Here is an 18,400-nt window from a genome sequence, read left to right on the forward strand (position 1 = left end):
CTACTTTATTGGGTGGTTTTAGCCAATGGTTTTGTAATACAGTTTGATGGTTTCTTGTATTGTATCCCTTATATATAAGGTGCATGAGATAGAGGTTGTGTGTAAGAGAGTCTTATGGCTATTGAATTACCTTTGAGTCTCTAATTAGTGGTACTTGTGCAAAGAGCTTGTTTTGCAAGTATATTGTAATTTGTTATTGATTGCTGAATAATATATTGAGCTGCTTTTGGAGTGTGGGGTTTTTCTCCTAAAAGGGTTTTCCCCATGTAAATCACGGTATTATGGTATGCATGTTATTGTGTCTATTTTTGTTAATTTTTTGTAACTTTTATAACGATATGTAAAAAATTTTGCATTACCCTCCTCTCAAGCTTAGTGTACGAAGTTGTTCTGCTACTTCCTTACAAGTGGTATCAGAGCCTGGTCACCTTTGGTTCAGTTGTGGGTTGTTGAGTTTTTTGAAATAATCCATATTTGAGTGGGAGATTGTGCAGAAGACACTCTTTGATCTTGTTGCGGGAATTTTAGATGGCAAGTTTGTCAAGGAGAATAGAGGTGGAGAAATTTAATGGAAGTAATTTTGAGATGTGGAAGCTGAAGATGGAAGTTCTTCTAATAGATCGAGATCTGTGGGATGCTATTGATGCAAATGTCTCAAGACCTACAGATCCTACTATAGATGCTCAGTATGATGTCATGGACTAAAAATAAAAGGGTCTAATCAGATTGCACCTGGCAGACTCTATTCTAATCAATGTCCATCAGTTTGAAGGAATCCCTAACTGTTCGCGGAAGACCTAATGAAAAAGGCAAGAAGAATGAGAAGCGCAATAAGTCCAAATCCAAAGGGAGATCAAAATATCCTAGAAAGTCCAAAGTCATATGCTAAAATTGTGGTAAAATAGGTCACATCCATAAGGGCTGCAAAGGAGAAAAGAAGAAGAAAAAGAAGTTCGATTCTAATTCCAAGTTTGAGAATGAAGATGGTCATTGAAGCTTTGGCTACTCATGCAGGTAGTGATGCATGGTTAATTGACTCAGGTGCATCTTTTCATATGACTTCCAATAAAGATTGATTTTCTTAATATGAAAAATTTAATGGATGTAAGGTGTACTTGGGTGATGATTCACATTTGGACATTGTTGGTCGAGGTAAAGTTAGGATCAAGTTTCCTGATGGTATAATAAAAATAATTAGTGGTGTGTTGCATATCCCTGGATTAAAGCAAAATTTATTATCTGTGAGAAAATTGATGGATTCGGGTGTGCAGGTAGTCTTTTATGATGCAAGATGTAAGATGATTAAGGGTGCTATGGTGATTGATAGAGGTGTCAGGTTCGACACTTTGTATAAGCTAGAGGCATATACTGTTGAGTGTAATAGTACTTCTGTAAAAACAAAATTTGCAGATACTTCATCAAAAGATTTGAGGGTTTCACCTTCAACAGATGGACATGGCTTCTGGGTGCCTAAGGGTGGTCTTTCTTCTGAAGAAAAATTACCTACAAAGAAGACTTTGTTATGACACTAGAGAGTTGACCACATTGAAGAAAAGGGTCTAAGGACTTTGAAAAGTAAAAACCTTGTTGAAGGTTTGAATTATTGTAATCTTGACTTTGATTTATGTGAGAATTGCATTTATGGAAAAAAAAACCGCGTTCAGTTTTACTCAAGTTCTCATTAATCTTGTGGTGTTTCGGATCTTATTCATTCTGATGTGTTTGGTCTTGTAGATGTTCCTTCGATTGGAAAATTCACATATTATGTTTCATTTATTGATGATTTTAGTAGAAGGACATGGGTATACTTTCTAAAGAGTAAATCTGAAGTTTTCAGTCATTTTAAAGAATTTAAAGCAATGGTTGAGTTGTAGACTAGAAAGAAAATTAAATATTTGAGGACTGATAATGGTGATGATTTTTTCTCTAATGATTTTGATAGATTCTGTAAATACAGTGGCATTAACAAATAGAAGACAACTTTGTATTCTCTACAACAAAATGGAGTTGCAGAAATAATGAACATGACACTGATTGAGTGGTGATGGTCTAGAACAAAATTTTTGGGCTGAAGTTGTTGCCATTTCTTGCTACTTGGTTAATAGGTCTCCTACATTAGCTCTTGTTGATAAAATTCCTATGGAAGCATGGTCAGGTCACAAACTTGCATTGAGACATCTTAGAATTTTTGGTTGTGAGGCATATGCACATGTGCCAAAGGAGAAGTGAACAAAGTTGGAGAACAAAGTTGTGAAATGTATCTTCATCGGTTACAGTTATGGTGTGAAAGGATACAAGCCTTGGGACCTTGTTGCACAAAAGGTAATTCATAGGAGAAGTGTTATTTTTAGAAAAATTAAGTCTCCCAGAACAAACTAAATAGAAATATGTGATTCAATTCCCTTCTACACCTGAAAGAGTTTAATCGAGACCACTTGATAGCCAAAAAGTTGAGGAGATCTCATCTAGCTTTGAATCTTCAGAAGAGGAGGAAGAACCTCCAACTCGGCTTGTTTGAAGGTATACAAGACATAGACAACCACTTGAGAGGTATTCACCCGATGATTGGAGATGTATTTTTTCTTTGAATACTAATATGGATCCTGAAAGATTGTGATGAAAGAAGAAATGGTAGCTTTGAAAAAGAATGATACATGGGATCTTGTACCATTGCCTGAAGGAAAGAATCATGTTGGTTGTAAATGGGTGTTCATTAAAAAGATTGGTTAAGATGGAAGCATTGAGAATTATAAAGCAAGGTTGGTTGGAAAAGGCTACTCCTAGGTTGAGGGTATTGATTATGATGAGATATTTTCTCATGTCACAAAAATGACATCCATTATATTTTTGTTTTCTATTACTGTTGCTTATGATTTAGGGGTTGATCAAATGGATGTGAAAACTTCTTTCCTTCATGGTGATTTGGAGGAGGATATTTATATGACACAGTTGGAGCACTATGTGGTGAAAGGTAAAAGTAATTTGGTCTGTAAATTACAAAAATCTTTGTATGACCTCAAACAGAGTCCTAGGATGTGGTACCAAAAATTTGATACATATGTGCTGAGTTTGGAATTTTAGCATTCTAAATAAGATCATTGTGTGTATTATAAATTTGATGGTGATCATTTCCTATACATTGCATTATATATTGATGATATGTTGGGTTAGTGCGGGATCAAGGGGGGCCAAAAAGTGGTGATGTGAAAAAAATAGCCTTCCTCACTCGCTTAAAAACGTGAAAATCCGTGTTGACTTTTTGCTTGGCTTGGGTGTCAGTACACCTTGGCCTGGTAATTACCTATGCAAATCGAATATCCGATAAAATCGGATATCCAATTTTTATTTGTAATTTTAATTTAAAAAATATATCATATGTTACATATTATATAATATATAATATATTATTATATTATATAATATATTATTATATTATATAATATATATAATGTAATAATATATTATATAATATATAATATAATATAATATTGTATTATATAATATATAATATAATATAATATTGTATTATATAATATATTATTATATTATAATATAATATATAATATAATATTGTATTAATTTATATATTATAATATAATATATAATATAATATTGTATTAATTTATATATTATAATATAATATAATATATAATATAATATAATATAATATAATATAATATTGTATTATATTATATATTATAATATATATAATATAATACAATACGTATTATATAATATATTATTATATTATATTATATTATATTATATTATATTATATTATATAATATAATATTGTATTATATTATATATTATAATATAATATAATATAATATAATATTGTATTATATTATATATTATAATATATTAGATATAATACAATACGTATTATATAATATAATAATATATTATTATATTATATTATATTATAATATAATAATATATTATATAATACAATATTATGTTATATTATATTATATTATATATAATATAATATTATATTATATATAATATAATATTATATTATATATAATATAATATTATATTCTATTATATATTATAATATATATAATATAATACAATATGTATTATATAATATATTATTATATTATATAATATATTATTATATTATATAATATATTATTATATTATATATGTTATTTAAAAATAATTTAAGTATAGAAATCGGATATCTGATTTTCTAAGACTTTTATATTTCGACAGTGAAAGTCCCATGAGTCATTTTTAACTCATGGGCCGAGCGAATTCATCAAAATCTGATATCCGCTCCATCCAATCTCTGGTGTTTTGACAAAAAATTGCTAAAAAATAGATTTAGAGGTAAGAATTTTATCATTTTGAATCATTTTTATTCATTTTTTGTATTTTTTGTTAATGTTTATTTGATTTTTCATTGAAAATATGGTTTTTTTCATGAAAACTAGGTTTTTTTAAATCAAATACATAATTGTTTAAATTTGTTAACTAAATTTAATTGTTTACATTCAATTAGGTTAAAAATGGGGGATAACAATGAAAACACTGACCAACCACAACTGCAACAACCAAACCCTCATTTGCCAAACCCCCCCTCAATTCAAGATTTGATTGCACAAAATTTGAATGAATTGAGGGGGATTGCAGAAGTATATCATAGGATCCCTCGTCTAAACCCATTATTTGATCCTCTCACGTCGATCATAAAAAGTATGGAAACCATGACTGAGGAGCACGATGCCGCCCTTTTGTGGCGAGATTCTATGAAGGAAAAATATGCAGATGGCTTGTCGTATAAGGATATCAAGGATCTTGAGATATCCAAAGCCGAAATCGCCTCATTGTTTGTCAATCCCCGTAATGGTCAGCCTGTAGATCCCAAAAAAACAAAACTTTCTATCAAATGGTGCACAAATGATGGGATTGTGAAAACCTTTTGGGATTGTTGGTGGATGGTTTTCGAGAAACCACCCAACAACAATCTTGATATCCCCTTCTATTTCATAAAAAAATTGACATCCAACCTTTCCAGGGTGTAGGTTTAGGTATGCCCCAAAATAGACCTAGGGCAGTCAGAGTAGTCCAAGGCCCATATGTCCCCCCTCCTCCTATTGATCCCCCACCTGCAGTTCAACATCCTGATATCATTTGTCAGGCGGCTTCACGGACCATATCGGCTATTCACTCTTTGAGTAGCCTTTTGGTTTCTCAAGCTGCGTCAGTAGCTCAGCCTACTCTTGATGGTAGCGGTGTATCCGGTGCCAGTGACACGTCACCCTTGTCTCCACACATATGCATGCCCCATAGTTGTGTCATGTGTGGGCACGTATGCTTGGGTCCAGTTGGATAGCCCGTTGATCCTCCTGTGAACAGTGAAGATTATGAGGTACATGAGATGCATGATGCCCCAGATGTTATTACACAGACTGGAGGATACCCTGGGGAGTCCTCACATGCTAGAGGCGAGGAGGCACCCTCATCATACATTGATGATGTATTGGTAAGATTTGTGTTTTCACAGTTCATGTTATATTTTAATTAAATATTTATAAATTAGATAATATTAAGTACTAATTTTTATTTACATGGTCTATTTAATAGTTGATGACTGAGGATGAGTTAAGATAGATTTAGGAGGGCACCTTGTCGGCCATTTCATTTGGCCTTGATAGCTTGACGGTACATATATTATTGCACCTAGTCATTTGTATTTTATTGTACATACATGCTTATCATTTATATTGGTATTAATTAGATTATGTAGTAGCTTGCATGTATATCTTATTTTACTCTTGTAGGGCACAAGCAGCACGAGTGCAGGGCAGTGTGATTTAGGATCTGGTAGTGCAGTTTGAGACAAGGGAAAGGTAATTGAATGCAAATATGATTGAATGAATATTTTAAATAACTTATAGTGATTATACATGTCTAGACATAGATTGATAGTTTCATATACTTTTTGTGTATATATACAGAGAATTCTTGGCTTCACATCCTTGATGACTACACCCAGTATACCTGAAGAAGAAGAAGAGATGCCTCGAGTAAATGTGTGTTTATTTTATTTTTTGATTAGTAGATATAATTTGTTATTGTCAGTGACAATTATATGCTAACTTGTATCAATGTCATGTTTCTGAACATATGTAGGTTGTGTATGATAATATTCAAAACATACCTCCTCTACCGAAGACATACATCAAGAGTCCTGCAAAGCTGAAGAGAAAATGTGGAGATGAGGTAAACATGAATAGTTCAATTATAGTTCATTTTTATGTTAACTTTTCAAATGTGAATTATACAATATAACTAATATTAATCATGGTTTGTTTTTCTTGTGCAGGATCCTTCAGAGCCAAGCAGTGCGGCGAAGATTGATTTTGATGATCCATCAGCAGCTTAGGATGCTATAGATAGTTTTGGGATGCTTACATGTCTAGTTGGAATGTATATTTTGTATATGGACATACATTCACATATTTAGACATACATTTTGTTTCAGTTGGCGTTTATGCCATATTTGTGTATGGGCATACATTTGTAATCATTTGACATTTTTATATATACAGAAGTTGAGATTCGATCATATAAATTGTTGCTAATTTGTGTGTGGTGTTATCATGGAAATCTTTAATCTTCATTCGAATAATTAACAATGGTTAATAATGGCTATTTAATGAACAATACAATTCATTTAATCAACAATACAATATAATTCATTAAATGAACAAGACAATTCATTTAATGAACAATACCCTATGCATGCTCCTATTTTGCCCCCCCACTCGATCGAACGCTCGGGGTCATACCCTACCGGCATCGTCCCTTGAGCACCTTAAGTGCTCAAAATTGTCAAACTTTGACAGGCCCTAACTTAGAATCCATTAAACCTGTGAATGATTCGTTTGAACCTACAAGGCCACAAGAGGGGTCCCTACAAAAGCCTATCGCAGTTTTTCAATTTTCCCTACGGTTTTATTAGGGCAGCAATTTTTCGGTTGGCAAAAAAATTGTCAGTCTCACTCAATGGAATGTTGTCGCGTGGCTGATTTCTCGTTCTGCTCGTCGTGATGATGAACTGTCAGCTCCAACATGTCTAGTTAGGAATTATTACCCTATTCATGCTCCTATTTTTCCCCCCCACTCAATCGAACGCTCAGGGTCATACCCTACCGGCGTCGTCCCTTGAGCGCCCTAAGTGCTCAAAATTGTCAAACTTTGACGGGCCCTAACTCAAAATCCGAGGCACCTGTGAATGATCCATTTGAACCTATGGGGCCATGAGAGGGGTACCTACAAAAGCCTATCTCGGTTTTTCAAGTTACCCTACGGTTTTATTAGGGCAGCAATTTTTCGGTTGGCAAAAAAATCGTCAGTCTCACTCAATGGAATGTTGTCGCATGGCCGATTTCTCGTTCTGCTTGTCGCGATGATGAACCGTTGGCTCCAAAATGTCCAGTTAGGCATTATTACCTTACGCATGCTCCTATTTTGCCCCCCCACTTGATCGAACGCTCGGGGTCATACCCTACCGACGTCGTCCCTTGAGCGCCCTAAGTGCTGAAAATTGTCAAACTTTGATGGGCCCTAACTCAAAATCCATTGAACCTACGAATGATCTGTTTGAACCTACGGGGCCATGAGAGGGGTCCCTACAAAAGCCTATATCGGTTTTTCAATTTTCCCTACGGTTTTATTAGGGCAGCAATTTTTCAGTTGACAAAAAAATTGTCAGTCTCACTCAACGGAATGTTGTTGCTGTTGGTATTTTGGTATGGTTTTGTCATTGATGTCAACACCTGCTAAATACACCTACTTTGGAGATCCAACAACATTCACTGGCAATCAGTAAACTGTTCAAACAAACACCGGTATATGGTTAACCGGTAGGATATAATGTTCACCGGTACCTGCAATGACATGGAAGACACTTGGTAATGTCAAAGACATCATGTGGACACTTTTCCTTGAAGTAATATCATTGGTATATTCTTATTTACATATTTGCTTTTATCGGCAAATAGGTCCAGGGTATCTAGGGTTACACCGGCAGGTTTATCTTTTCCAGATCAGCATGGCACGCTATGGAGATGATTTATTATTGTTATAAAAGCATTAAGCCGACATGTTCAATTGGTTATTGCATCGGATATTGTATTATTTGTAAAATGTTTTATTGTAATATCTTGTAGAGCCAACCTACTAAAATTGGTCTTAGGGTATGGTATAAACGTAAGATCTTATTTGTAAGATCAAGTGTGGAATGCGAAAAAGATTTAAGGAAGGATATATGTGAGATCAAGCAGAGATATACACGAAGACATCATTTGAAGGTGAAGTTAGGTTTTTGTAGAAGCATATCAGCATTACACCGGTACTGAATCCAGCATATGATTATGCTATTTTGTGTAGTACATTCTCATTGGATTTAACCATCCAACTGTAGTCAGTGTGACTCCCATTTGTGTTTGAGCAGTGAGCTCTAGGCTGTTGGCCTTTCTGCATGTGTAGACCCCTCTTTGTACACTTACTATCTACAGTAGTATCATCTGATTGTGGGTAAGGTTTCCCACCATGGTTTTTCCCCTTACAAGGTTTCCACGTACAAATATTTGTGTCATATGTTGTGGTTGACTTTGTGCTTATGTTTCATGCATTAATTCTTACCGGTACAGCATTTCCTGTTAACACTGTTTACCGGCACATTTAACTGTCTTACCGGTATTAAGCATTAAGTTGGTTAATAAGATTTTGGTGTGAATTTATTTGAAAATTGATTCACCCCCCCCCCTCTCAGTTGTCCCCAGGACCTACAATTGGTATCAGAGCCTAGTCCTCTTTTTTTTCAGAAGTTTAACAACTTGAGGAGATCCAATGTCTACTAATTATTTCAGAAAGGATAGTCCTAAACTTGATGGAACCAACTATGGAATATGGAAAATCAGAATGGAGACGCATCTAAATTGCATTGGTAAAGACATCTGGGAAGTTACTAAGAATGGTTATACTGCTGCTATAGCTGGTCAGCCTGCTCCTATTACTTTAGCTAAAGATGAAGAAAATGATTGCAAAGCAAGAGAAGCACTTTTGAGCGCATTATCAGATCAACAAATCATGGGATTATTAGATAGATCTACTACAAAAGCTATTTGGGATCATTTGGAAACACTGAATGAAGGGAATTCCATAGTCAAAATTGCAAAACTTGAAAGCTTCCGAGTTAGGTATGAACATCTGAAAATGGAAGAAGATGAAAGAATTTCTGCTTTTATGGAAAGAGTAAATGAAATTGTTTTAGGTATCAAATGTTGTGGAGGAACCTTGAGTGAAGATGAGATTGTTTCAAAAATCTTAAGAGGTTTGCCACCGGCATATAAAATGAAGGTTACTGCTATTAATGAGTTGAGAACAATGCCTAATACATCAGTAACTAGGGATACATTGATTGGAAAACTTTCAGCTTTTGAAATTGAGGAATTTGGTCTTGTTGCTACTATAAAAACTGATTTGGCCTTCAAAGCATCAACATCATCTACTCCATCTTTTGACAAATCAGATTGGAGAGCCTTTTATGCAAGAGAACTTGAAGAAACTAGGAAGGAGAATGAAGAGCTTGAAGAACTTGAAGCACTATTTGCAAGAAAAATGCCAGAAGGTCCAATTGGAAGTAAGTATGAAGGTAAAGCACCCTTTAAATGTTTCAACTGCAATAAGATTGGTCATATGGCTTCAAGATGCCCTAATAGACATGCTAGACTAAGAGAAGAAGCTAGAAGGACATACAAACCTAATCCTGAATATCAGAAAAACAGATTTAAGAAAAACAAAGATAAATCTTGTTACATTGTTGATGAAGGTGTGACTAATGATTCTGATGAGGATCCAGCAGACAACGGATGGGTCTTTGTTGCTATAACAGAAGATCAACTGGTACCTATTGCTCAACTAGTAGAACAAGCCCTAGCAGCTAAAGTTGAATCAAAGGATGAATGGATTATTGACTCAAGATGCTCACATCACATGACTGGAGACAAAGGCAAATTCTTGAACTTTCAAGAATACAATGGAGGTTTAGTAAGATTCAGACATGACAAAGCCTGTTCAATCAAAGGTAAGGGTTCAATATCTCTTGATGGTAAACATAACACTAACAATGTTTACTATGTTGAAGGATTAAAACCTAATCTTTTAAGTGTTGGTCAATTAGTTGAGAAAGGTTTTCAATTACAATTTAAAAATGGAAAATGCAAAACCATGAATAGAACTGGTTTGGAAATTGCAACCGGTAATCAGACTAGAGGTAATATCTTTCATTTGAATAACAGTGAAAAGGCATGCTTAATTGCACATATAGATGAAAGTTGGCTATGGCATAAAAGACTATGTCATGTAAATTTTGATTGCATGGTAAAAATCAGTACTTCTAAGGCAGTTAGAGATCTACCTAAAATTATGAAACCTCAGAATACAATTTGCAAGGAATGTCAATTTGGAAAGCAAGTTAGAACTAGTTTCAAAAGTATTCCACAAAAATCCAATAATGCTCTTGATTTAATTCACACTGATTTATGTGGTCCGGCTAGAACTAAAAGTTTACAAGGTGATAGATATTTCATGCTAATTATTGATGATTATTCTAGAATGTGTTGGGTTACTTTTCTGAGGGAAAAATCAGAAGCACTTGGGAAGTTCAAACTATTCAAAGCAATGGTTGAAAATGAAACCGGTAAGAAAATTAAATGTTTAAGATCAGATCAAGGAGGAGAATTCACATCTAGAGATTTTAATACATTCTGTAAAGTAAATGGAATCAAAAGACAGTTATCAGCACCTCGAACACCACAATAGAAAAGAGTTGTTGAAAGGAAAAATAGAACTATTTTGGATGTAGCAAGAAGTATGTTATCAGAATCAAATCTATCACATGTGTACTGGAGAGAGGCAGTAAGCACTGTTGTCTATACATTCAACAAAGTTCACATCAAAGGTGAAACCAGTAAGACCCCTCATGAACTATGGTTTGGTAATACTCCTACTCTTAAGTATTTCAGAATTTTTGGAAGTAAATGTTATATTAGAAGAGATGAGTATATTGGCAAGTTTGATCCTAGAAGTGAAGAAGGAATATTTCTTGGTTATTCATCTAAGAGTAAAGCTTATAGATGCTTTAATAAAAGATTACAGAAAATTGTTGAGAGTACAAATGTAAAGATTGATGAACAATTCAGAGGAACTTCAAGGTATATAGACTCTGAACCGGTAACAGAAATTATAACAAATGAACCAACAGTAAATCCACAGGTACAGAATGATGATCCAGTTACTCCGGTATCATCAGAGGATACCATAGTAATTGAAGAACAATAACAGACTAAGACACCCCAGTATGTAAGACTGAATCATTCTGAAGATCAGATAATTGGAAGCAAATTTAAAGGAGTCATGACAAGAGGAAGATTGGCAAATGAAGAAGTATGTCTTATTTCTCAAATTGAACCATTATCTATCAATGAGGCATGTGAAGATAAATTTTGGATTAAAGCTATGGAAGAAGAATTAGGACAAATTGAGAAAAATAATACTTGGACATTAGTTCCCCGGCCTGAAAATAAAAATGTAATTGGAACCAAATGGGTATTTAGAAACAAACTCAATGAAGATGGTAAGGTTGTCAGAAATAAAGCAAGACTAGTGTGTAAGGGATATTCTTAGAAAGAAGGAGTTGATTACAATGAAACCTTTGCACCGGTAGCCAGAATTGAGGCAGTTCGATTATTCTTGGCCTTTGCAGCTCACAAGGATTACAAAGTTTATCAAATGGATATTAAATGTGCATTTTTGAATGGAGATCTTGAAGAGAAAGTCTATATTGAACAACCTGATGGATTTTCTTTGACAGATAACAATGATATGGTTTGCAGATTAAGAAAAGCTCTGTATGGACTAAAACAAGCTCTAAGAGCCTGGTATGCAAGATTGGATAAGTATCTTTTAAAAATTGGTTTTACTAAAGGAAATGTAGATAGCAATTTATATTACAAAGTAACTAATGATGGCATTTTGATTATGGAAGTATTTGTTGATGATATAATCTTTGGAGGAGAAGATGGATTATGCAAAGAATTTTCTCTTAAAATGCAGCATGAATTTGAAATGTCTATGATTGGAGAAATAAAATTCTTTTTAGGATTGCAGATTTTACAGACTGATAAAGGCATATTTTTGAGTCAATCTAAGTACTTGAAAGAACTACTCAAGAAATTTGGGATGGAGAACTCTAAACCAGTAAGCACACCTATGACTACAAATGACAAATTATCTCAAAGGGATGAATCTACACCTGTTAATCCAACTAGATACAAATCTATGATAGGAGGTTTACTATATTTGACACAAACCAGATTTGATATTATGAATGCAGTATGTATAGTTTCTAGATTTCAGAATAATCCCAAGGAAAATCATGAATCAGCAGTAAAAAGGATTTTCCGGTACTTACAAGGCACAACAAATCTTGGATTATGGTATCCTAAAGATGAAAATTTTGATCTATATGCATACACAGATGCAAATTGGGCAGGAGATGTGGATGATAGAAAGAGCACCACTGGAGGAACATTCTTTCTTGGAAAGAGATTAGTTTCTTGGTTAAGTAAGAAACAGAGTTGTACATCTTTATCAACAGCAGAATCAGAATATGTTGCAGCAGCAACAAACTGTACACAGGTACTTTGGCTTAAGCAAATGTTGAAAGACATAAAGGTAAAATGCAAGGAACCTATTACTATATATTGTGATAACACTGCAGCAATTGATATATCTAAGAATCCAGTATTACATTCTAAAACAAAACATGTTTCTATCAAACTGAATTTTCTAAGGGAAAAAGTTGAAGAAAAGGAAATAAAACTGGTTTATGTGAATACTAAAGAACAGCTTGTAGATATTTTTACAAAACCTTTGCCTAAGGAAACTTTTGAGTATCTCAGAGATCAGCTCGGAGTCTTACCTCCACCGGTAGAGACTTAGACAGTTGATGATTGTCATCAACTGGTAGAATTAAATGGACAAATCTTTTATTCCGGTATTTGATGAGGAAGCTACTTCTCAGGGGGAGTAGTTGGTATATTGAATTGGTTGGTATTTTGTATGAACTTGACCTTTTTGTGACTTTGGCATTTGATGTCAAAGGGGGAGAGATATATGGAAAAATGCATTATCTTTTTGAGGAGAGATTGGTATTGTAAATAAATCTTTGTATAAACACATATTACTCCCAGGGGGAGAATTGGTTTTTGTACTTGGCATTTCTATTTTGGCACTTTGATGGTTTTTCCATCTTGTGTTGCCATCAATGGCAAAGGGGGAGATTGTTGGTATTTTGGTATGGTTTTGTCATTGATGTCAACACCTGCTAAATACACCTACTTTGGAGATCCAACAACATTCACTGGCAATCAGTAAACTATTCAAACAATCACTAGTATATGGTTAACCGGTAGGATATAATGTTCACCGGTACCTGCAATGACATGGAAGACACTTGGTAATGTTGAAGACATCATGTGGACACTTTTCCTTGAAGTAATATCATTGGTATATTCTTATTTACATATTTGCTTTTACCGGCAAATAGGTCCAGGTTATCTAGGGTTACACCGATAGGTTTATCTTTTCCAAATCAGCATGGCGCGCTATAGAGATGATTTATTATTGTTATAAAAGCATTAAGCCGACATGTTCAATCAGTTATTGCATCGGATATTGTATTATTTGTAAAATGTTTTATTGTAATATCTTGTAGAGCCGACCTACTAAAATTAGTCTTAGGGTATGGTATAAACGTAAGATCTTATTTGTAAGATCAAGTGTGGAATGTGAAAAATATTTAAGGAAGGATATATGTGAGATCAAGCAGAGATATACACGAAGACATCATTTGAAGGTGAAGTTAGGTTTTTGTAGAAGCATATTAGCATTACACCAGTATTGAATCTAGCATATGAAGATGCTATTTTGTGTAGTACATTCTCATTGGATTTAACCGTCCAACTGTAGTCAGTGTGACTCCCATTTGTGTTTGAGCAGTGAGCTCTAGGCTGTTGGCCTTTCTGCATGTGCAGACCCCTCTTTGTACACTTACTATCTGCAAAAGTATCATCTGATTGTGGGTAAGGTTTCCCACCATGGTTTTTCCCCTTACAGGGTTTCCACGTACAAATATTTGTGTCATATGTTGTGGTTGACTTTGTGCTTATGTTTCATGCATTAATTCTTACTAGTACAGCATTTCCTGTTAACACTATTTACCGGCACATTTAACTATCTTACCGGTATTAAGCATTAAGTCAGTTAATAAGATTTTGGTGGGAATTTATTTGACAATTGATTCACCCCCCCCCCCCCTCTCAGTTGTCCCCGGGACCTACAGTTGCGTGGCTGATTTCTCGTTCTGCTCGTCACGATGACGAACTGTTGGCTCCGACATGTCCAGTTAGGCATTATTACCCTACGCATGCTCCTATTTTGCCCCCCCACTCAATCAAATGCTCAGGGTCATACCTTACCGGCGTCGTCCCTTGAGTGCCCTAAGTGCTCAAAATTGTCAAACTTTGATGGGCCTTAACTCAAAATTTGAGGCACTTGTGAATGATCCATTTGAACCTACAGGGCCATGAGAGGGGTACCTAAAAAAGCCTATCTCCATTTTTTAAGTTGCCCTACGGTTTTATTAGGGCAGCAATTTTTCGTTTGGTGAAAAAATCATCAGTCTCACTCAATGGAATGTTGTTGCGTGGCCGATTTCACGTTCTACTCATCGCAATGATGAATCGTCAACTTAGACATGTCCAGTTAGGCATTATTACCCTATGCATGCTCCTATTTTTCCCCCCCACTCGATCGAACTCTAGGGGTCATACCCTACCGGCGTCGTCCCTTGAGCGCCCTAAGTGCTCAAAATTATCAAACTTTGACGGGCCCCAACTCAGAATCTGTGGCACCTAAAAATGATCCATTTGAACCTACAGGGCCATAAGAGGGATCCCTACAAAATCCTATCTCGGCTTTTCAAGTTGCCCTATGGTTTTATTAGGGCAGCAATTTTTTCGGTTGGCAAAAAAATCATTAGTCTCACTCAATGGAATGTTGTCGCGTGGCCGATTTCTTGTTTTTCTCGTCGCGATGACGAACCATCCACTTCGACATGTCTAGTTAGGCATTATTTCCCTACGCATGCTCCTATTTTTCCCCCCCACTCGATCGAATGCTCGGGGTCATACCCTACCGACGTCGTCCCTTGAGTGCCCTAAGTGCTCAAAATTATCAAACTTTGATGGGCCCTAACTTGGAATCTGTGGCACCTACGAATGATCCATTTGAACCTATGGGGCCACGAGAGGGGTCCCTACAAAATCCTATCTTGGTTTTTCAAGTTGCCCTACGGTTTTATTAGGGCAGCAATTTTTTGGTTGACGAAAAAATCGTCAGTCTCACTCAATGGAATGTTGTTGCGTGGCCGATTTCTTGTTATGTTCATCGCGATGACAAACCATCGGCTCTGACATGTCTAGTTAGGCATTGTTTCCCTGCACATGCTCCTATTTTTCCGCCCCACTCGATCAAACGCTCGGGGTCATACCCTACCGGCGTCGTCCCTTGAGAGCTAAAATTATATATAAACAAGCATTACACTATAGACACATAATGATCATGAATATTTCCATGTATTGTATACACCTAATTACCATTACACTTGCATGTGACATCCATGAAGGGATATGCAAACATGATTTTTTTTTTCATGGACATTGTATATCATCAATATTTCCAAGCATTACACTGTAGATACATAATGATCATGAATATTTCCATGTATTGTATACACATAATTTGCTCATGGACATTGTATATCATCATAACAATGTTACATCAATTCACATCCATATACAAATACAACATCCCACTTCATCTGCATCAGACATCCTCATGTCCTAAGAGAAAAGCTTGCGTACAACAATGCCTGTATATAAATGAAGACCAAAATAAGTAACCTTTTTATGCGGAATGAATGTGCTACAAGAAACAAATTATAACACATAATACAAATTAGTTTGGCAAATTATAAATAGATCATTTCAAACATTTTTAAGACACACAAGATTATATATTTATGAAACTTGCCAGTTTCTTTGCAAAGTATACAAGCATAACTTTGAAGAAAGACGCATGTTGATTAAATCCCTTCTCACTGCATTTCTTTGCATGGTTGAAGACGATGGTAGATATGGTCATTTCTAAATAGCAATACATTCACTTGACTTAATGTTTATGCACAAAATTTCATCTCATTAATGCACAAAAGAATATGTACCATCACCAAGAGAGGGTCTTGTCAACGGCGAATGATCTAGCATGAACCTGTATATCATCAAAAATCATAATGTGATGTACTATTGTATATCATCAATAAAGACCTGCATGAGCATAAAGGTTTTGGGATAATTATATCATCAAAAATTGTTAGATAGTATTCTCTAATAAAAAAAATTGTAAAGCTCATCAAATGCATGATAATAAGTCATGTTACAAAAATATGTCCCTTCCGATTATATCGTGTACCCGCTATGTGCATGCAAAAACCATGTTGCCAAAAAAAATGTTCATCAATAGACCTGCATTTTCAACACATCCTTAATATACATGTAACAAACTTGATCATTAAGGTTTAATGATCATTGTTCAAAATGAAATGCATGATAAAAAAAGTAAGGCACCATTAAAGACCTACTACTCAAGTGTGCCTGAAGGGTCATCTCTTTGTTTAAGAGTATCCAGTATTGCTTCATGATCAGCAGTAGTCACTATCCATAGCTCTTTGGTCTTCGGTTTTGCTTGATGCTTCAACAACTTGACATTTGTAGCTCTAATAAGGTGTGAATACATTATAATGGTTTTGTGTCTCTCATAGTCTTCAAATGCAGGTATACCATTCTTTCTAATCATGTATGTTTGCAACCAAGTTCCCACAACAACAACTGAACCTATAGGATATGTGAACCCGTCATCATCTGTCACTAGTTGTGTTAGCTTTTGTTTTCCCTATACACATCGTGCCAGCCAATATTCTGATCTCTCTTCGTTCCCTTGCGGTGCAACAACTGCAAAAACATGTCCTGGCTATACAAGATCTGATAGACGATCATACTCAAGTGAACTTTCCATGTCATCGTTTGACAAGGATATTGTTTGAGATAAAGGAGTTAGATAGTGGGGAAACTACGTATCAACCCACTCACTTGACTCACACTGATCCCAATCACACCAAACACAACTCTGACAAAAACAAGCCAACGCTCGTGTCCAAATGGTCCATGTACTTGCATCTGAGCTAAGAAATGAATGTATTTTTTAAGAATCTTTAATTGTTTGACAATCCAATCTATCTCCCACTGTTCCCTCCTCAACCAACCAAAAGAATTTGCTCATTGTTGAATCAAGAGTAGCTCCATGTGACAATGTTGAACTACACCAATCAGCAATTCCACCTTCAATGTTAAATTTTTCCACATTTTCACCTCCTATGTCAAAATTTTCCACATGTTGAGAATTTTCATTATCACTTTCAACATTTTCAAAATTTTCAAATATTTTCACTTTCAAAATCTACATTTTCATTTTCAATAACTTGTGGCACATTTTCAAATTCAATTTCCTCTTCAATTGAAGTAACATAAGCAATATTTAACATACCTTGTCTTCTCCTCCTATGACATTCTCTATCTCTTTCTATATACACATCAATTTGGTCATTTGAAAGTTTTCTTTTGTGTTTAGACTTTCGACGACTACTACTCCCCATTTCCCTCCACACATGCTCCTTCGTGATTAACAATGTAAGTTTTCACTTTAAGAATCTCCCAAAAGCTCAAATTTGTCTCTAGCTGTCTGAAAACCCATGATCCTCAACAGAAAACAGAATATGCAGACTATGGGCCATTGGAATCTATAGAATGGCCCACAAACCCTTTTTTCTCAATTTTTTGTACAAAAATTGGATATCAGATAAAATTGGATATCGGATTTTATCCGATATCTGATTTTAGTACAAATATTTGTGGTCCCCAAAAAAATTCCTGTTGCCGCCATTTATTTAGTAAACTACCACATTGCAGAAATTTGATATCCGATTAAATCGGATATCGGATTTTATTAGTCATATTTGGGAGAAAGAGAGAGAGGAGGGGAGAGAGAGAGAGAGAGGGGGGGGATCATATGGTGTCGTTAGGGGTCATATGGTGTCCTAAGGGGTCATATGACCCCTATGGACCCCATATGACCCCTATGGACACCATATGACCCCTAATGACACCATGTTGGGTCGCTTTGGGTCATATTGTGCCCTAAG

The sequence above is a fragment of the Cryptomeria japonica genome, chromosome 10 (genome assembly GCF_030272615.1).
Source record: "Cryptomeria japonica chromosome 10, Sugi_1.0, whole genome shotgun sequence".
In the NCBI taxonomy this organism is placed as follows: domain Eukaryota; kingdom Viridiplantae; phylum Streptophyta; class Pinopsida; order Cupressales; family Cupressaceae; genus Cryptomeria; species Cryptomeria japonica.